Source organism: Mytilus edulis, chromosome 1 (genome assembly GCF_963676685.1).
Source record: "Mytilus edulis chromosome 1, xbMytEdul2.2, whole genome shotgun sequence".
In the NCBI taxonomy this organism is placed as follows: domain Eukaryota; kingdom Metazoa; phylum Mollusca; class Bivalvia; order Mytilida; family Mytilidae; genus Mytilus; species Mytilus edulis.
The window spans coordinates 19,188,447-19,198,993 of NC_092344.1; the positions used below are offsets into that span (position 1 = coordinate 19,188,447).

Genomic DNA, 10,547 nt, shown 5'->3' on the forward strand with positions numbered 1-10,547 from the left:
TCGTTGTGAGCCAGGCTCAGACCTATAAAATGATCTGAGATAATGATTTACTTTTACAAATTGGGACTTGGATGGATAGTTGTTCGATTGGCACTCTAACCACGTCTTGTATCATATTTAAAAGTAGTTTTCGATCTATTGGATACAAATCGAGACGAGATGTAAAAAAACAAAAAAACAAACTGGACACTTCCTTTTTGAAAGCAGATCATCTGAACTTTGACTGAAGATTAAAACCAGGGTTGGATGGGTAAGCTTTAAAAGGACAGCAACCCTACATAAAGTCGCCGGGGTAGAAACTGGCCTCTACTTCGGACAATTGTAATATACCGAGAAAATGAAACTATGAAAAGGTACTTGACCTTTATTTCATTACTCTCAAATTTGACAGAGTGTAAAAGGAATTGGACATTCTGGTATTTATAAACTAATTATCTGACTCGCAGTAAAGGACAAAGATACGACCTTCGACAATGAGAAACTCGTATAGTCAGTAGCTATGATAGATGATGGGGCCCGGGATGGTAAAATGATTACCCGAGTAAAACTACAACAATAAACTAAAATAGTTGTGATAAGACTATCATACGAGAGCAACTTTATTGCAGGCCCCTGGATTGAGTTGGGCACATAGAGAATGCGATGCCTGGAAATGCAAATAGACATTCCTATCTGGTGACATTGGTAACATCACACTGTTAAATCAAATTGAAGCGTCTGACTCGTCAGATCAATATACATGTGCACCAAGAACAAAAAGAAACGAGACAAATCTCAAGAATACACATTTACTTAAAGCTAGTTAAACGACCATGCTAGACCATATTTTAGACTAGTATATCTTCAAAGGATTTAGTGTAATATTCAATTTCAATCATACCTTATTAGTTATTTCTAATATATTGTTTATTGTCTGGTCTGCTATGCTTTTAATAATATGAAACAATACTTGGATGACAAGCCTATTAAGGATAATGGTAATCTCATGGATCTCTGGAATAATGATATAAAAAGAAGATGTGGTATGATTGCCAATGAGACAACTATCCACAAGACCAAAATGACACCGACATTAACAACTATAGGTCACCGTACGGCCTGGAGAACGCTTTAAAAAAATATATAGTATGCACACATTGCAATTCTGCATCAAATAGTCACGACTTGGGGTTAGTAGTCGTTTGTCTATATATTCATATGAGTTAAACCAGTATATATGATATTTAAATGTTATTGGACGTTATACCAATTGCAATGGTACAATATATAAACAAAGCAATCAAGCTAATCAAAGTCTTGCTCAACATGCATTATGAAGAGAGCAAAGTAATTTACTGCACAGTGATTTACATGATTAAAGAATACTAGAACACACCCGTGACTGAATTAAAGTATAAAACTATGCGCAAGCCTTATTTCAGTATTCACCGTGTAGAACGCCACATGCGGGGTGTCGGCTATGTTTGACATGGGGTGGCAATTTTGAAGCGACGAAAAAGTAACAAGGTAAGTTCAAGCATCAAAATTTCTTATTTCTAGAGCTCTCAGTACCATATATTGTATTGCACGGAAGGAACCGCAACATAATCTATTTCTTGAAAGCAGAAGCAATCGTTTTCAGTGCTCAGTTTTCTCAAACACCTCGCCCTAGTTTTCCGTGTTGCAGATTTTGAGGCTTTATATACAAATTTCGGTATAAAAAACTACTTTACACAGCCATCCCCCGTATCATTTATATAGAATTGTATTCCTCTCATTGACTTATACCAAATACCAGTTTCTTAGTTAAAATTAATTGGTTTTAAAACTGTTATTCATCAAAATATAAAGTGTCGCTCGGGGTGTCAGATTTTGCGTCGCAAGGGGTAGAGGCTTGTCATAAAAAAATACATATTTGCTTGTAAATTAGTCTTCATATGATACATTTTATTTCAAACACATCTACTTTACCATGACAAAACAAGGATTTTTCATTTTGCCTGTTTTTTGGTCTTATAAAATATATGCTTTTGATTTCATTCACATCTACTTTACCATGACAAAATAAGGGTTTTTCATTTTGCCTGTTTTTGGTCTTATAAAACATGTGCTTTTGATTTCATTCATAGTAAAAAAAAATGGCTTAAAATATTTAGTTTTCAAGCTGGTAAACGATTTCTTTTCCTTTTCAGTCAGAAAATGTATTCTTTTTTTTATAACAAGCCTCTACCCCTTGCGACGCAAAATCTGACACCCCGAGCGACACTTTATATTTTGATGAATAACAGTTTTAAAATCAATTAATTTTAACTAAGAAACTGGTATTTGGTATAAGTCAATGAAAGGAATACAATTCTATATAAATGATACGGAGGGTAGCTGTGTAAAGTAGTTTTTTATACCGAAATTTGCATATAAAGCCTCAAAATCTGCAACACGGAAAACTAGGGCGAGGTGTTTGAGAAAACTGAGCACTGAAAACGACTGCTTCTGCTTTCAAGAAATAGATTATGTTGCGGTTCCTTCCGTGCAATACAATATATGGTACTGAGAGTTCTAGAAATAAGAAATTTTGATGCTTGAACTTACCTTGTTACTTTTTCGTCGCTTCAAAATTGCCACCCCATGTCAAACAGAGCCGACACCCAGCAAGTGGCGTTCTACACGGTGGTATTAGTACTGTCATCTAATAAAGTCATGCCGATTATAAGATACACAATTTTCTCTGCTTTCAAATCTTTCTGTTTGAACCCGTCGAACTGGAACTTATCAATTATTGGTAATATTAATTATTTGGAAAACAAAAGGTCCTGGAATGGAGTATTTTTTAATCAACAGCATTGTCCTATACATATGAGTTATAAATAAAGTTGAATTCTTTGATTCGCTGTTTTACGTCATGCCCGCTTACAAATTGAAACTTATTTTTAGTCCAAATTTTTAGTATTCGTATTGTTATCTTAGAAAGTCTTACGGATTAAAAATACTACAATAGGTAACAATTTGACAATTTAGTAGTGTCAACCCTGTGATTATGACCCGTGTATATAGCATATTAATCCTGAATACACCGTTTGGTGGTGCGCCTGTCCGATGCGGAACGTATAGATAAGGTAATAGGTAACAGGTGATTATACTATTGGTATCGGTATCGGACTCGACCCGGAACTTCCTAATTATTGGCAATATTAATTACGTGGAAAACAAAAGGGCCTGGAGTGGTGTAATTTTTATTCTACACCTTTGTACTATATTAGTTGTATATAAAGTTGAATTCTTTGATTCGTCGTTTTTACGTGATGACGGCTGACAAATTGGACCTCGTAATTTTAGTATTATAGATATATCTCCAGATTTTTTTTATCGGAATCCAATAGCGGTTAAACCAGTGTGAGACTTTTGTAGATATCAATTCTAAAAATATAAAAGAGGGTAAATGTTAATATAGAATGTTCTTCATCTAACGCGATTTTAAAATTACCTTAGTAATCTAGATTTACAGTTTCTTTGAATTTTTGTATTTCTATCTTTTGAAATTTAGAATCTAGATCTGGGCACTTTTCTTTTCTTATCGTGTAAGAGCTTGCCTATCTGAAAATGCTCTTGGTTTCAAATATGGTTTTTATCAAAACAATCTTATACATTTTACGGTACCCCTGTTCACAGAGGAAGGGGCCTACTGGTTTTCGTCTGTCCTTGAACACACTTACATTTTGTACGTCCGATCCTCTGTCTCATTACATTTTGGTCACATTTTTCCTGCGAGTACAGGGATTCTTGACATTTAGAATCAGACGAGGTTAATATGAGAAGTTTACACTGTGTGATAGATTCATCATTCAATGTATTTCCTGTTTTTCCAAATACTTGCAGTGTGCCTTTCAATGTTGTGATGAACAACTGTTATTTCAAATAAGGGTAAAGGTTTGGTACCATTAAAACGTTAACACCCGCTGCAATTCTGTGCACCTGTCATATGTCGGGAGTGTGATGTTCAATATATAGTTGTCGTTTGTTGATGTGGTTCATGAGTGGTTCTCCTTTCTTTATTTTGTATAGATTAGACCGTTTTTTCCCCGTTTGAATGGTTTTACACTAGTATTTTGGGGGCCTTTTATAGCTTGCTTTGGATGGAGAGTTGTCTCATACCACATCTTCCTATATCTAGATATGAAATTTTCGTCGCGTTTTAATGAAAACTACAAAGCTAGGCTTTCTGAAGTTAGGAATCCAGCTTCATACGAACATGCTTATCGCTAAGATTCCTCAGCCATCCACCTAGAGTTCCTCGAATACTTGTAGAAATTACTCATAATGATAATATATGAAATTTCCGTCACTTTTTTCGCAGGAACTACAAATAAAGCCTTTCAATTTGAAATCTTGTGTATGCGATCATGCTAAACTACTAGTATGTGAAGAGTGTTTCCAAGTTCATGCTCATCAACATCCTTTTAACCGAATACTTTAGTGGTATCGTTTGTGTACAATCAACCAAATTCAACATGCAAATTGAGAAATAAATTTGTAATGTCGACTGAAACTAATAGATACGCACCGTGATGCGAGGCAATCATTTGAAGCCATTTAGTCTATATTCGACTAAGAAGTACCTAGTAGACTGTTTGTTCATATATAGTAAAACATATGGAACAATTATAGTTTAAAACTTTTGAATAAATTCACAAATAATAACCGAATATAATATTGTCTCATTGACGGATCTGTAATGAATATATTATATAGTATATTGCATTTCTCTACAACCCCGACCTTCAACGAATTCAATTGTTTGCAATCCACAGTTCAAACACGACGACAGACATACTTATATAGAAGCTGTCCAAAAATAGAAAATTCACAAAAACTGAAAATAAGAGAAAACCTGGTTGGTGCTTAAGATAATCAAATTAAGGACCATTCGAGTCGACAAAAGGTTACAAGGGTTCAATGTTTGGTTATGGACATGTCTCTTTAAGTGCATATCAATACTTAACACATTTCACACAAAAGAACACTAACCCACTTCAGTTGTTTGTAAATAAAACGTTTCATTACTCATGTTTGGCCGACAGCTTGGTTAAAATCGATGTATTTAAAAATAGAAGAATTTGTAGGAAATTTATTTAGAATAACATTATATAAACAAAACAATAACAAATATGAGCATGTCTGTACATGTATATACATCTAACAACATTTAACTATTAAAAAAAAGATTTGATCGGAATCGTCCGTTCTGAACACTATACACATTTGAAACACTTGCCCATGAAATTGCAATCTCTATGACAATATTTTCTGAGCTCGTATGACTGTTTTTATCTGTTAAACACAACAAATGCTATTACGACTAAAAGTTTAAGCAATTTTCATTTTATTCGTAAGTTTATAATATAGCATGAATTGGTGGCAATGCACATGATGTAGATCCAATGGGTGATGTGGGTTCTCCTTCACTTCCACAACTTTCGGACCTTGATCGTCGAAACTGAGTGAAAATGTTCAGTTTGAGGCCTCCCTCACGAGCCATCATTCCTGCGTCTGGATTGGAACCCATATGATGTGCACCTTTGTATCTGAATTTTGCCTTTGCAGCTTCTGCTACACTAAAATTGTTTGATTCAGGATTATAATGTTGAGTGTTTCCCAAAAATTCTCTCATTTCCCGTTTCTCCATAACGCCTCTCTGTAATAGAAAAAGTTTAAATAACTATTTTTCTAAATCGGATCTATAGTCACTATCATATATATGCTCCCTCCACATATATCTTTATCAAAGATAATTGGATGTTCGATCATGGTTTGAATAAGTCTTTATTTTATAATAAACAAATTTGGAAACAGGAATGCAGTTCACATTTTGTCATACAAGGGCTTTTAAGTGATAAACATAAGGTTTGTGTTTTGCTCAAGGTTGAAGGCTGTAGGGTTACCTATATGGTTGTTTGCGTCTTCGTCCTTCGTTGGAAGGAGGATATATAGTTACATGTCTCAGTGGCAATAAATGTCACATCTCCGAATGTTTATAGAATTAAAAAAAAAAGACAACAAAGTAAATTAATACACAGCTGCTGATTAAATTTCAGAATAGGGACCCAACAACAAAAAAATGGGAGGAAAAGGGGGGGGAGGGTAGTCTGACAATGTGCTTTAAAATTGACATATATAATAACACAAGTTTGGCCCGAACCAACTACAAAACTATTCACATTTTAATCGAGAATATAAATTCCCAGTTTGGGTAAATATTGGTACCTAGTTGAGGGGGGATGGACCTTTATCGGGACTCCGGGATCAAATGTTTTTAAGCTCGGGATTTTGGGATTGACCCTTTCGGAATCCGGGAATTCGTTTTTTTTTAATTTCGGGATGTCGGGATTCAAATATATTGAAATTCGGGACCTCGGGATTTCGTGTTTTTAAGCCCGGGATTTCGGGATCAGGATCGACCCCACTTGAAACATGCATATATATATAATAAGTTTTACCTTTTAAGTGAAGCTGGAAAGAAATTCCCTAATTTACAAATTCTTGTTGACCTTTGCTTTTGATCAGGATTTTTATTGCACAAGTTTATATAGTGATGCCCCTGCCACTTTCATCGTAGAGCCCGCAGCTAAATAAAATACATAAACAATGTTGGCCTTGACACAGAAATACCGCGTGGGGATTTCCTATGTTTGTAAACATAAAACAAAAACACGTGACTATTTAAAAATGTTAAACTTCAACAGTTCAAGGCACCTTAAATTGATGGTTAATGGCCTGCTTAATGATTAATTTCAATTGTCTGCACTTTCATGGAGTTAATATACCTGGATATCTTAAAGATATTTTGTATAGATTATGTTCTTTTGTAAAATTAACCAACTCTGAAGATGCATAGCAACCACTGAATTTACATGTACGACTTTTTCACAGCGGCGGTATTTGATCAAGCTAATCTCGTCAACTTCAAAACTTAGATTTACTTATTCACAAAGACCAATTACAATCTCTTATATTAATTATTATGGGTTTTACAGAAACCTATGCATGTTGATAACTATCACAGCTACATTATGCAGTCATTCCCAAGAAATGGGTACAATTACAAAATTTCAGTGTCGCCGGCAAATAACCACAAAATGCAAGCTTAACATATGTCACAGATAATCTTTTTCGTGTTCTAAGTGATTAATATGTATACTAAAATAAAATAATATTCTTTTGTGATGTATATCGTAAATATATTTGTGTGATTTTCTATTCAATATACGGAAATCACACGAATTCCGAATGTCGCCAAGAAAAACTCCAAATATCGGTGTGAATTAAAATATTTTATTTCATCTAAATCATGATTAGATTTGCTTTTTTATTTGACACTATATTGATTTTTATCCACAAAAATATTTTAGAATCAAAAGTTATAATATACACTTTGATTTACCCATTAAACCAATGTCGCCGATAAACGTATAACCTACCGTAACGTATCTGTGGGTACAGTCAAAGCATATTTATATGATTGGAAATCATGCCCAAAGTGACTTTAAGCAAAGTTGATACATAAATTTTTTAAATCCTGCCTTTAACTTTTATTGCAATGAAACGAAAAATAAAAAAAAATCTTCTCTTTCTCTTTTTTTCGATTGTCGCATATAAGAATCCAACCTACGTAACGCGTATTGTGGAACGCACTAACCAAGAACAAATCAAAATGATGATTATTTCATTGAAAGCACCCATAAAGCTTCTCAATAATCAGTTTTGAGAAAGCAACTCAACAATATTGTTACATATTTCCATGTATAATGTAAATAAAACTAACCTCCGTTTAAATAACATCCGTGACGCAGTTATTTACAGTTAAGTTGTCAGACATTTTTATCAGTATCAGCGGCTGCCGACACTGCCGAAAGTCATTTTTGTAGCAGACATCATTTATTATAAAGAAAACAGACAAACAAAATACAGATTTTGAGAAAAAAAAAAGTTATTTTGAGAAGGTAGGTTAACTTGTTTTTTCCCTATTATGTGAGCAACATTATAACGTTTAATAAACGTTATATCAGCCATTTTCTTATATTTAAAATAGTCTGCAACACAACTTGTGTAATTACGACGACAATCATAACTTTAACAGCGGTTTATGGCAAACATTTTCAAGATTATTTAGGACTCATCAATGTAACCAGAGACATATAATTGTATTATATGTCTCTGATGTAACGGAGGTTATGCAAAAAACAAAAATCTAAAGATGCATGTAAACACGATCATACCAATTGAAATTCTTGTACATTGTTATAGATACCAAATCAGTTCATCAATTATCACTAATAAAAATCAAAAGGTGATGTTAATCATAGACGACATCATTGATTTACGTTACGGAGGATAGAAATTTAAGGAAAAAAAGTTTTTTTTTTTAACAGGACTTTACTCTTTTTAGATAACGATTTACTAAGAAAAATGTTTAATTCTGTTGTCTTGTTTGTCATTTAATTCCAATATTTACATTCATTTATATGTTTGCTGTTGGTAAGAACTGGAATTGTCCGTTATGGAGGTTTTAAATGTCGTTACGGAGGATAGAAATTTTCGAAATGAAACTATTTTGACTCCAAAACTTCATAGTTGAGTATAATACATACATTATGGTGTGAAAGAAGATGACATTATCTGTATAGAGCTAATAAAATTAAGTTGAACAGTATTCGGTTTAGGTAAAACATATTTTTGAGTGAAAGTTCATGAATCGTTACGGAGATTTTGACAAGAACAAGTCCATTTGACTAAAAGAAACATATAACTTGATAGAAAACAGTTTTTTAGTTTGTAATGTCAATAAATTGTTTAGAAAAACTACCATTAAAGAGTTAAGTGTTACTATGTATCAGCATTCAGATACTGGTTTGATATCAACCTCCGTAACAAAGATGGGGGTGTGGTTTAATACAAGCATAAAAAATACATACAAGTGAATCAAAACATAAATAATAGGGTTTTTCCTGGAAAGCTGTATTATGAAACTAAAATAATATACAGCATAACATTTCATTAGTTTAAATTTATTACTAAATAAGTTGTGAAAACTACTTATTTGAATTATTTTTTAAACACTATATTAATTCAGACCTAAAAATTGGTATTTGCTTTCAATATATACAGAATAATACATATAAATCAGTTTGCTATGATGGTAAATGTAACCCATTTCACATGAGCCTGGATTTAAATCTTGTGTTTTTCTCTAATGCAATTTTTAAGATGACTTTATACAACACTAACCTCCGATACGTTCATACTTACCTTGTCTTACAAAAAATACTAAAACTAGAAAACAACTAAAATGGTGTAAGTAAAAATTAAAAAAATGACAGACTAGATATAGACACAGAAGAAAACAACACTCTCTCTATGCTCAGTTAAAATTTATTTTTTAACAGTGTCTACATTCGAATTGTACCCATTTTTTGGGAATGACTGTATGACGCACTCCTTTATGTTGCCTCTTGTCTGATCAATTCTAATGCATATTCATAAATTGTCTTGTCTATTATTATATCATACATTTACTGCATGCTCAGCTGTTTTGACAATATAATGTTTAGGTCATTGAAATTAAATTGTAGTACTAAGTAGTAAACAACAGTACACATTAACTTATTGTTGATCATAACGAAGTGCAAACAAAATTACTGTGCTAGGGATCACGTATGTTTCCTTTGTTCCTCAGTAAGTCATCGATCTCTAAAGAATAACATTTTTTGTTGCCTACGTGCACTGCTAATACATACATATTTCCTTTCTTCAAGGTTTTTAAAAATATAATTTCCTTATTTTTTTAGGCATAAGTCATTGTCCGTTTAAATATTCTAAATATATTGTTGTAATATATCAAAACTTGATATTTTTGGGGTAGACATATCGGGAAAAGGAGAAGTTAACATTCACGTGTCTTGTAGCATGCCAAGACTAGATTTGAAACTTATCTGTTTTCGAACCAAAGTTATCAGAAATATTTGCACACTCGTAATATGGATCGAGGGATGAGAGCTAGAAATATGAGACTTGTTTTAACTCCACAATACACTAAAAATGCTCTCAAAAAGCAATATATTAGTTGTTTTTCTTCTTGTTATAAGCATCCCTGGGTTCGTGTTGCTCAGTTCGATTGAGTGAAGATTACAACCAAATCTTGCCGTGTGCGAACTGTCTATGCCGTAACCGTTCCGGAACACAATATGACGGAGTCTATACTACCAAGCCGTTGTAATGCGGTACAGCAGAATGTGCTAAGATTGCGTTCCGACAGTACCTGATCATCCCGATTATTGCAACGGTTTTCAAAACGGATATCTTCCGTCAGTGTCGGTTCACTGTCCCACGGTGGGTATGGTTGTCCTGCGAGAGAACGTACTGTGCTGGTGATTCGGTCCTGACGGGTGCTGGTGATCAATGAAAAAATGTAAACAAAGACGAAAACGATGATTTTTGACGTTTTCACTTATAAAAAATGGAAGAAAACAGTTGAGATTTTTCAATTTCGTTTCTTATGGGTTCATATATAAACCATT

General features: G+C 33.4%; 1 long non-coding RNA gene across 1 annotated transcript; it reads right to left on the minus strand.

The window, feature by feature from the left end:
• Window positions 1–5,086: 5,086 nt before the first annotated feature.
• Window positions 5,087–6,600, minus strand: LOC139526563 (uncharacterized). The gene is made up of 2 exons (XR_011665161.1): window positions 6,471–6,600; window positions 5,087–5,668 (listed from the first exon to the last, which is right to left on the minus strand). It is a non-coding gene; the product is annotated as an uncharacterized lncRNA (long non-coding RNA).
• Window positions 6,601–10,547: the final 3,947 nt, after the last annotated feature.